The sequence below is a fragment of the Camelus dromedarius genome, chromosome 12 (genome assembly GCF_036321535.1).
Source record: "Camelus dromedarius isolate mCamDro1 chromosome 12, mCamDro1.pat, whole genome shotgun sequence".
In the NCBI taxonomy this organism is placed as follows: Eukaryota; Metazoa; Chordata; class Mammalia; order Artiodactyla; family Camelidae; genus Camelus; species Camelus dromedarius.
The window spans coordinates 12,336,257-12,345,347 of record NC_087447.1 but is presented as its reverse complement, the minus strand read 5'-3'; positions in this window follow the sequence as shown (position 1 = coordinate 12,345,347).

Sequence of the window (9,091 nt, the reverse complement as noted above, 5' to 3'; positions counted from 1 at the left end):
TGACACAGAGAAACCGAAGTCACTATTTCAACTGCATTGCTTTCCTCTTTCCCAGCATCTAGCAGTCCTGGGGACTACAGACCCCAGCTCTGTGCTTGCCCCATAGCTCAGTTACCCGAGCTCTTGAACCCAAAGTCAGCATGATCCTGGAGTCTTCAAAGTTAGTTTGTAGGAGTTTCTTCAGGTTAAGAGAGCTGTCTCAGCAGAGCCTCTTCAGTCAGAAAGGCCAGCATATAATGTGGCCTTTCCCCCCCATCCCCAAGGCCCCCCTAAAACTCTCATCATCAGTACAGGAGACACTATGTCCCAGCGCAGCACAACATGGGACACTTTTGAAGATGCATGCTCTTTACTGTGACCTCAGCTGGTGAATGTACCAGATAAGACCTTAAGATCTCCCAATAAATGAGTCAGCTGATTGAGGAAGGGCCCTCTACTTGGCTAGTTTCTACATCAAATGCTCTTCTTCAACTCACTTTAGAATTACCATTTCCTTTTCTCAATTTCTGCACCAGAGATATGTACAGTGTCCAAAACTACACAGAGCACTTTTACAAAGTACACCATCTTATCTGACCTTCACAGCAACTCTATGAATCCACTTTGTGTCACTGAAAAAAAATGATACTTAGGGGAACCAGATGGCTTTCCAAACCCCTCAGCCAGGGAATCTCAAGCAAAGATGGGCATTTAGAGGATTTTTGGTACAATTCTACTTTCTCTCCACTATAACCTATTGCATCTCTGATTCTCAACACTCCTCTTCAACTCTAATGTCAATGATTACCTTACAGAAGTCTTACTTTAACCATCCAAGCTCAGTTTTCAATCTTACTTGACATTACCTAATCAATTTTTAGAAATTCATTTCTTCAGCAAATGTTTTTGGGATGGATGCTCCATGTCAGATTCTGGGCTGAGTAGGGGCATAAAAATGAGCAAGACAGACATGACTTCTCCCTTCATGAAGTTCTCAGTCTAGCGTTAGTGTCACAACCAGTCCAGAACTTAGCTGAAGATGTCAAAATCACTGTATCAAAGAAGCTATGGTTCGACCATACTCAAGACCAGGGATAAAGGGCCTTTTACAAGGAAAGTAAAAGGAAGTCAGAGTTTAATTCCTGAAAGTGTTCACCAGGAAGAATTTGGGTACTAGGAGAAATGATTCAAGAGACTAAAGGGAACCATCTTTAAAGAGGATACCTAGCCTTCTGATTGCAAGAGTTAAGCAAGTGTGTGGAGATGAGTTCATTAGGAGAACATTCTTATCTTCCCTTTTTAACATGTGAAATTCTCAAACTGAATCAGACAGAGGAGGTCTGGAGTCTATGTTTTTATAACAACTTATTCATAACAATGATGAGAACCAGAGTCTGTCTGACTAATGCAGCTAAAGCACTGTCTACACTGGGGAATAGGCCCCAGGCTACTGGTGTCTGGAACCCTTGTCAACAGGCCTGTATCTTTAAATCTCACAGGGTGGTCATGCTCTCGTCTGTAACATGGGGATGTAATAACCTGTCAGAAATGATTGCTGGAGAATTCTTTGAGAAAACGTAGTCCATTGCACTATGAAAACTCTTCTTATATATCCCTCCTAAAGGCCCTGTCTTAAGACGTTTCCTAAGCTCAAAGAAGGACCATTTTAGAGTAATAAGGACGTTTCTGCCATCTGGTTTGAAGAATAAAATTTGCCTTTGCAAGAGTCTGTTGTTTCTGGAAGAAGCTTTTTAATTAGCACATTTAGTTTTGCTGATGTTAGGTGAGCATTCATTCATTGTTTGTTTTTGAGAGGAAGACCTGAGTGGAATCACTTTAGATTATTGGCTCAAAAAGACAAACACTCCAAGGACTGAACTGGCTTCCATTGCAGTTTGATCCAGAGGCTCAAATAATAGCGTCCAGACTTAGTTTCTTTGCATCTCTCAATTCTGCCTCCTTCATGAGTGGTCCTCAGCCCCGAGCTGGTCTCCTTTCTGATGGTAAATGGCTGTAACAGCTCCAAGCCTCACAGGACCAAATCCAGTGGTGGAGACAAAGCCTTTTTTTCCAGGCACCTCCCCCCTCCACAGAAAATACCTCCTCGGAGCTCACTGGCTCTGCTCGGATTGTGTGCCCCTCTCTGACACAGTGGCTGAGGGGAGGCATGATCAGCTCATGCCCCTGACTCTGGAGATGGAGCCAGTCATTCCCAAGCAAAAAGACTAATGTAAGACTTTCAGCCTTGACCGACAGACATGGCCTCCTCTTCCCCACCTCTGGGCCTCTGTTCGTACTCCCTTCCTCTTGGAATGCCCTTCCATCCCATCCCTGTTCCGCTCTCTACATTACCCTCTCCTCCTTTCAAATTCCATTTTAAATGCTGTCTTCCATCGGAAGTCTTTCCTAATCTCTCCGCTGGGAATGAGACAAGCACCTCTGAATTCCCACAGCACCCTACCTCTGCTACGTCAGTGATGAGAAAGTATTCCGCTGAAAGAGATCTCTGCTCAAACCCTGATCCCTCCATGACAGTCAGCCTCATTCTGGACCTTGCTGAGAACTGGGCCTGGTTCATGCCTGCGTAAGTGACAGAACACTACGATAATGTCCAGTATCAACAAGGACTTTTCAATCTCTTTCTGTACATGTGGTAGGCAACCTCTGACCGTCTCCAGTGAGCCCTTCTTCCTGGTATGCATGCCCCCTGTTAATTTCCTCTCCTTGACTCCTTGAGCATAAGTAGGACATAGAGACTCCCATATAGTGAATAGAATATTGTAAGAGTGATGAGATGCTGCTTCCAAGATGAGAAAGATTAGAATTAGGATACAACTCTGGCTTCCATTCTCAGTCTCTCAGTCTCTCTCTGTCTTTCTTCCACTCTCCCAATAAGGGCAGTCAGCTGCCATGTTTTGCATTTCCCTATGCAAACATCTATGTGGCAAAAAACTGATGTCTCTGGCCAACAGCCATGTGAGTGAGCTTGGAAGAGGATCTTCCCCCAGTAGGTCCCTAAGATAAGGCCACAGATCTGGCTAACACCTAGATAGCAGCTGGGAAGAGGCCCTGAGCCAGAAGCACTCAGCTATCCTTGAGACCCAGAGCAATTGTCAGATAACAAATGTTCCTTATTTTAAGTCATTTCATTTTGGGGTAATTTGTTATACAGCAACAGATAACTCATACAGTGACTAATCAGACATACTTTTCAGAATCCTCCTTTTTTTTGGAAAAAAATGTCTTTGTTGCCCTATATCCATCCCTCACTCCACTCTTTGGCATTTATTATTCTTCGAAAAGTCTATTATTTTCCAGGCAGTATGCTGATCTAGGGAATTAAGCTCGGAATTTGATGATTCCCATGAAATTGGCTCTTTTCCAAGAGATGGTATAGGTATCCAAAACTTCGAACAATCCTTTCCTGCTAAAAATGTCGTCCCTGAGATGTTATGATAAATTATTTTATGCATATATATTTCCCACATGATTACATCAGTTCAGATAAACACATATTTTGTACTAATAAGCCTGGACTATGAGAAGAACAAAATCCACTCAAATGTCTTGAAACAGCTGGGCAATGAAACCTTCTTATGAAGCCAGCAGACTCCCAAGTGAATCACTCTGGGGTCATCAGCTGACATTTTTAACGTCCTTTTCACCTATTCATCATGTCCCTGCACAAGCCCCAGCATGACCATCACTGGTGGGTGGCTTCAGTAGCTGAAAAGCAGGGGGCCTAGCCCCATAGGAAGAGTCCCCGTGGTGGTTCTTAACTCTTAAAGGTCACAGCCGCTGCTGGGAGAAGAGATACTATTCTCACTGAAAAGGAATCTATTAATATTTTATCAAAGTCCTTGAGGCTTCCTTCTGTGTCTGAATCCCTCACTGGTTTGGTATTAGATGAGTTCACTTCAGCCTTCCAATTCTTAAAAATTAATCCATGGATTTTTAGTCGAATCAACTCTAAAAACATTTCTTGTGTCTGCTGGGTGCAGTGGGAGTTGGGGAGAAAAGAAAAGTGCAAAGATGACTAAAACAAGAGGTTGTTCTGACAAGTTTAGAGTCTGTACAAAGATTCAACAATAGCTTTACAATCAATGACCTCAAATAGCACTGAAGTAGGGAGCTGAAGACCAGAGCAAGAATTCCAGCTGTGCCAGCCTTGTTTTTTTCATCTGCACAACAAAAACTTGGACTAGACCAAGGCTGCTATACTAGGCAGAATGCTAGGAAGGCTTCCCAAGTTTGCCATCCCCTGATGCACATGCCTCGTGTAATCCCCTCAACAGTGTGGGTGAGATCTGTGTATGTGCTGGGACCTCACTCTTGTGATTAAGTTATAGTGCAAGGAAGAAATGAAGGGATTTTTTTTTAAAGAAATAATTAAGGTCCCAAGTTAATTGGTTTTTTAATTAATCAGAAAGGAGATCATCTGTCTTAATCAGATGAACGTCCTTAAAAGAGGTACCAGGCCCTTGCTGAAAGGAGAGATTTTTCCTGCAGGCCCAGAAGCATGGAGCCGCTGTGTATTGCGGGAGCCTGTGAGTCGACCATGTGACCAGGACTGTGTACACCCTCTAGAGCTGAGAGTGGCCCCAGCTGACAGCCAGAAAAAAAAAAATCTCAGTCCCACAACTGCAAAGAAATCAATTTGGCCGACAAGGAGGACCTGAGCCCCAGGAAGGAACACAGTCCAGCCAAAGCCTTGATTGCAGCTCTGTGAGACCCAGAGTTTCCAGCCAAGCCATGGAAACTGTGAGATAACAAATATGTTGTTACAAGCCACCAAATTTGTGGTAATTTGTTACACAGTAATGGAAAACCAACATAGATTTTTGAGTTCCATCTTGCCTGCTAACTGCAGTGATTGAAAATGTCTGCCTGCAGCACCATTTGGAAGAGGATTCAAAATCTGCATCTAAGCTCAGCCACCAAAAGCACCATAACTGATTAGTAACATCCACCATGGGTATCCATCAGTTAGGACTCCTCTGGTTGTAAGCAACAGGAAACACCCCACAAAGTGGCTTAAGGAGAGAAAAAGAATTGTTAGAACTGGTATTTATTCAGGAAATTCTTAGTGAACACTACTGTGTGGTGGCGAACATGGTTCTAAGCACTGAGGTTTCCAAAGAAGTGAAGTCCTTGCCCTCACAGAACTCACAATGTAGTCACTTATTAAAATGAAGAGTCCAGGGGTAGAGTTAGCTTCAGGCAGATTCTGGAGTTCAATGTATAATGTCCATGTTAGAGCTGCTTTAGGCTCCAGGCTGACATTCTCTCTGCTACACATCAAATGGGAAAAGATTATTCTTAATCTGGCTACTCAGGCAGATAGCCCAGGATTCCCTCTTTATTGGTCCTGATTGAAAAGGCTTGGGTGACACATCCATCCCTAAGCCAATCACTGTGCCCTGGAAAGAGTGGTGTCCTACAGGGTCAAGCTGGATGTTATGGACCACATATCTGTGTCCCCCTCATCCCCACCAAATTCATATGTTGAAGTCCTAACACTCAATGTAATGGTATATGGAGGCGATCCTTTGGGTGATGATTAGATTCAGATAGAAGCCTTGAGAGCTGGGTGCCCATAATGGAATTAGTGTCCTTATAAGAAGAGGGAAGCAGACCAGAGATCTCACTCTCTCTCAGCCACGTGAGGACCCAGCTAGAAGGCAGTCATCTGCAAGCCAGGAAGAGGTTCCTCACCAGGAGTAAAATCTACTGGCATTTTGATCTTGGACTTTCCAGCCTTCAGAAGCATGAGAAATAAATATCTGTTGCTTAAGCCACCCAGTCTATGGAATTTTATTATACAACAGGCCAAACTAACCAAGAAATGGGGTCAAATACCCCTCCCTGAGGGGAAAAACAAAGTCTGCTCCAACCAATGCACCTGGGACTGTGGGAGAGGGGATTCTTGAGCAGGAAATCAGGGTGCTGCTCTCAGAAAAACAGAAAATAATCAACATCCAGCAGGAATAAGGAGTGGCTCTAAGTTCACCACATATTTGATCTCTGGATAAAAGGTGATCCCTAAAGTCCTCTAAAATTCTAAAATTGGATGATACTTATCCTTCTATTTTACTAAATGTTATCAACCTGTAATGTTACATGAAATAAATGTTCAATGTAATAAAAGAAAAATCAAAAGATGCAGCAATCTAAAAAGCAGAAGGCACGTTCTTCACGAGCCTCCTTAACTGTTATCTTCACTCCTCCTAAAAAAACCATCCTGAAAACCTGCCTTCCCTCCTGGTGACATATGTCTACACACTGCATGTATTTGGTTTTGCTGTGCATGTAGACTTCTTGGCTGGGAGAGGGAGGGGAGGGGAGATAAAAACTCAGGTTTGGGAAAAGAGACTCCAAGCCTCCAGAGTCAAGATCATAGAGAAAGTCACAGATCATGGAAGAACTCCCCTAGGGCACATCAAAGCCAGAAGAACCCCTACCTTTCCACCAAATGCCCATCAGTTCCCAGTAGATTTAATGACTCAGAGTGGTGAGGACCTCAGACTCTGCATGCCCTCTCTGGTAACCATATGATATGATGGAAGGAGCATGGAAGTTAAAGTCAGTCAGACATGAGTGCAAATCCTAGCTTTGCCACAAACTCTGAGATCACAGAAAATTTACCGTATTCTTTGGATCATCAGTCTCCTGGTCATTAAAAGCCAGGATTACCCACCTACTTCAGTGTGTGACTGAGTGAGAGAACAGCTCTCATGGCAACACCTAACACATACCTAGTAATGAAAAGAATGCATAGAGACTGAGCCTTGAGCCTTCACTGTGGCATGGAAAGCCCACTGAACCGGGAGTCCTAGGCAGTCTACAGGCTGTAGAAGTGGGCACTTAAGACCCTGGACCCAGACCACCTCCATTAGAACCCCAGCTCCGCCATTTACTAACTGGGTGAGGTCTTTGAATTTTACAAGTTACGTGAACTCTAAAGTTACCTGGATGTGCCATGTCTTAGTTTCTCTTTCTGTAAAATAACAAGGAGACTAATCGTCTCTCATTCATAGGGTTGTCGTGACAAATGATTCAATAAATATGGAACATTTAGAACAGGGTCTGACATAGTTTGAATTCAATATATGTTAACTATTATCATTATTACTTATACATTCAACACACATTTGTTGAGAATAAATGTTCCAGGAGCTATGTTTGGTGCCAGAACTGCAAAAATGTATGTACGTTAGTCTCTCCCATGGAGAGCTCAACACAAACAGATGGATTTTTTTTAATTGCAAAGTGAGATCATTATTACAGTAAGAGAAAAATGAAAATGCCTCTGGAGCCCAGAAGAGGGAGCCTGACATTGGAAGAATGAGGGAAAACTTCCCAGAGAAGGGAATATTTCAACCACACCTCACCTTAATGAGCCTGGTAAACAAGAAGGCCAAAGAGAATCGGGGAGGTAGATAAAGCACTAGCAAAATTAAAAACAGCTATATCTGAGAAACAGTGGGGAGAGTGAAAAAATACAAATGAGATTTATAACACTGAACAGTTTCTGTAATATAAAGACTGGGACACAAAACAACAACCGACATTTTGCAAACACACACACACACACACACACACAAAATGCTCATGAAACATACTGCATGGGATTGGAGAATTGGGACATAAAATCGTAAATAAAATTTTTAAAGGCAGATAAGGCAAGGTCATGAACACTCAATGGTGATAACGTACCATCAACTAAAAACCAGAGAGGGGGGCAGGGAGAGTGGGGTCAAGGGAAGCAAAGAGACCAAACACAGAGTACGTGGGGATTTGCCAGTAGTATATTGCAGCTGAAATTCTAGAAGAATCCTATCACTGCTGGTAGAATAAGGTCTCGGGTTATTTGATCTGAATTCTCAAAAGTAGTATTACAGGCAGTGTTCACATGCACGTGCACACAAACGCACACTCACAAGTTTACATGTGCAGAGGAGCCTGCGCTAGCCAACCTGGCCCTTTTATGCAATTGAAAATAGGAGCCTCTTCCTTGGGACAAACACAGACAGGCACAAGCTGGATTTTAGCACCACTCATACCCTCATCAGGGCACCCGTGTGCAGGATTCACCTACACAACCCTGAAAGGAAGTTACTGCCTTTCATCAAGCCTCCAGAAAAAAAAAGACAGAACAGCCCTAAACTACACACAAAATGAGGAGGCAAAGGCACAGAAGGTGTAGATAGTGAAAGTTCCCCCTATTGGCAAATTCAAGAGTGCTGAGCAGGAAGGTTGCCAACTTCAGCCTCCAGCATTAGAGCATCCCCTGGGCTTGGGAAAGGCTGTCTCTTACAAAACAAGATAACATTCCATTTTGTTCAAATGGAACGTCTACAGTGCTGCTTTAGGAATGTCCAGGTCAGCACATGACTCTTTAACCTCAAATTATTTTCCTTCTGGCCAAGACAGTTAGACCCCAATACTTCCTTTCTTTCTCTGGTGTGGGATCCCACGGAGAAGTTCTAACCTGTGAAGAATGGGTGGATATTAACATGCGGCAAAGGGAGAAAAGAGTAATGGAGGATTGGATGAATTAATAGTAACAAGCAACCTGAAGTGCTAAAGAACAAATCATAATCAAAGCGGTTTATTTACTTGAAAAAAAAAAAAAGAAATTCAAAATTTGAAAAGGAACTTTATATCTGACAACCATGTTAAAGGTACAGTCAAGAGCTTTTACGTCTATGAGTTCACAGGCTCTTCACAACAATCCTGTAGTTGGAACTAAAATCGTTAGTAATGCTGGAGGAGAAAGAAGCTGGGGGGCATCACACAGGCAAGGGGTGGGAGGGTTCAAGTCTTAAGGTAGGGAGGCCATGGCAGACTCCTTACCAGAGGACAAAGCATTTTTAACTGTAGAAGGACATGACAGGCAATATAACATGCGTATTAGGTCATAGAGTTTGCAGACAAATGGATCTGTATTTTACCAACTAGAGGAGACTTGAACAAGTCCATTCACTATTATAACCTTATTTTCTTACTTGCAAAATTGAATATAATAATAATACATTATAGGATTGCCAAGAGGGGTAAATATTTATAAAGTGCTTAATGGAATGCCTATCACATAGTAAGTGTTCACTAA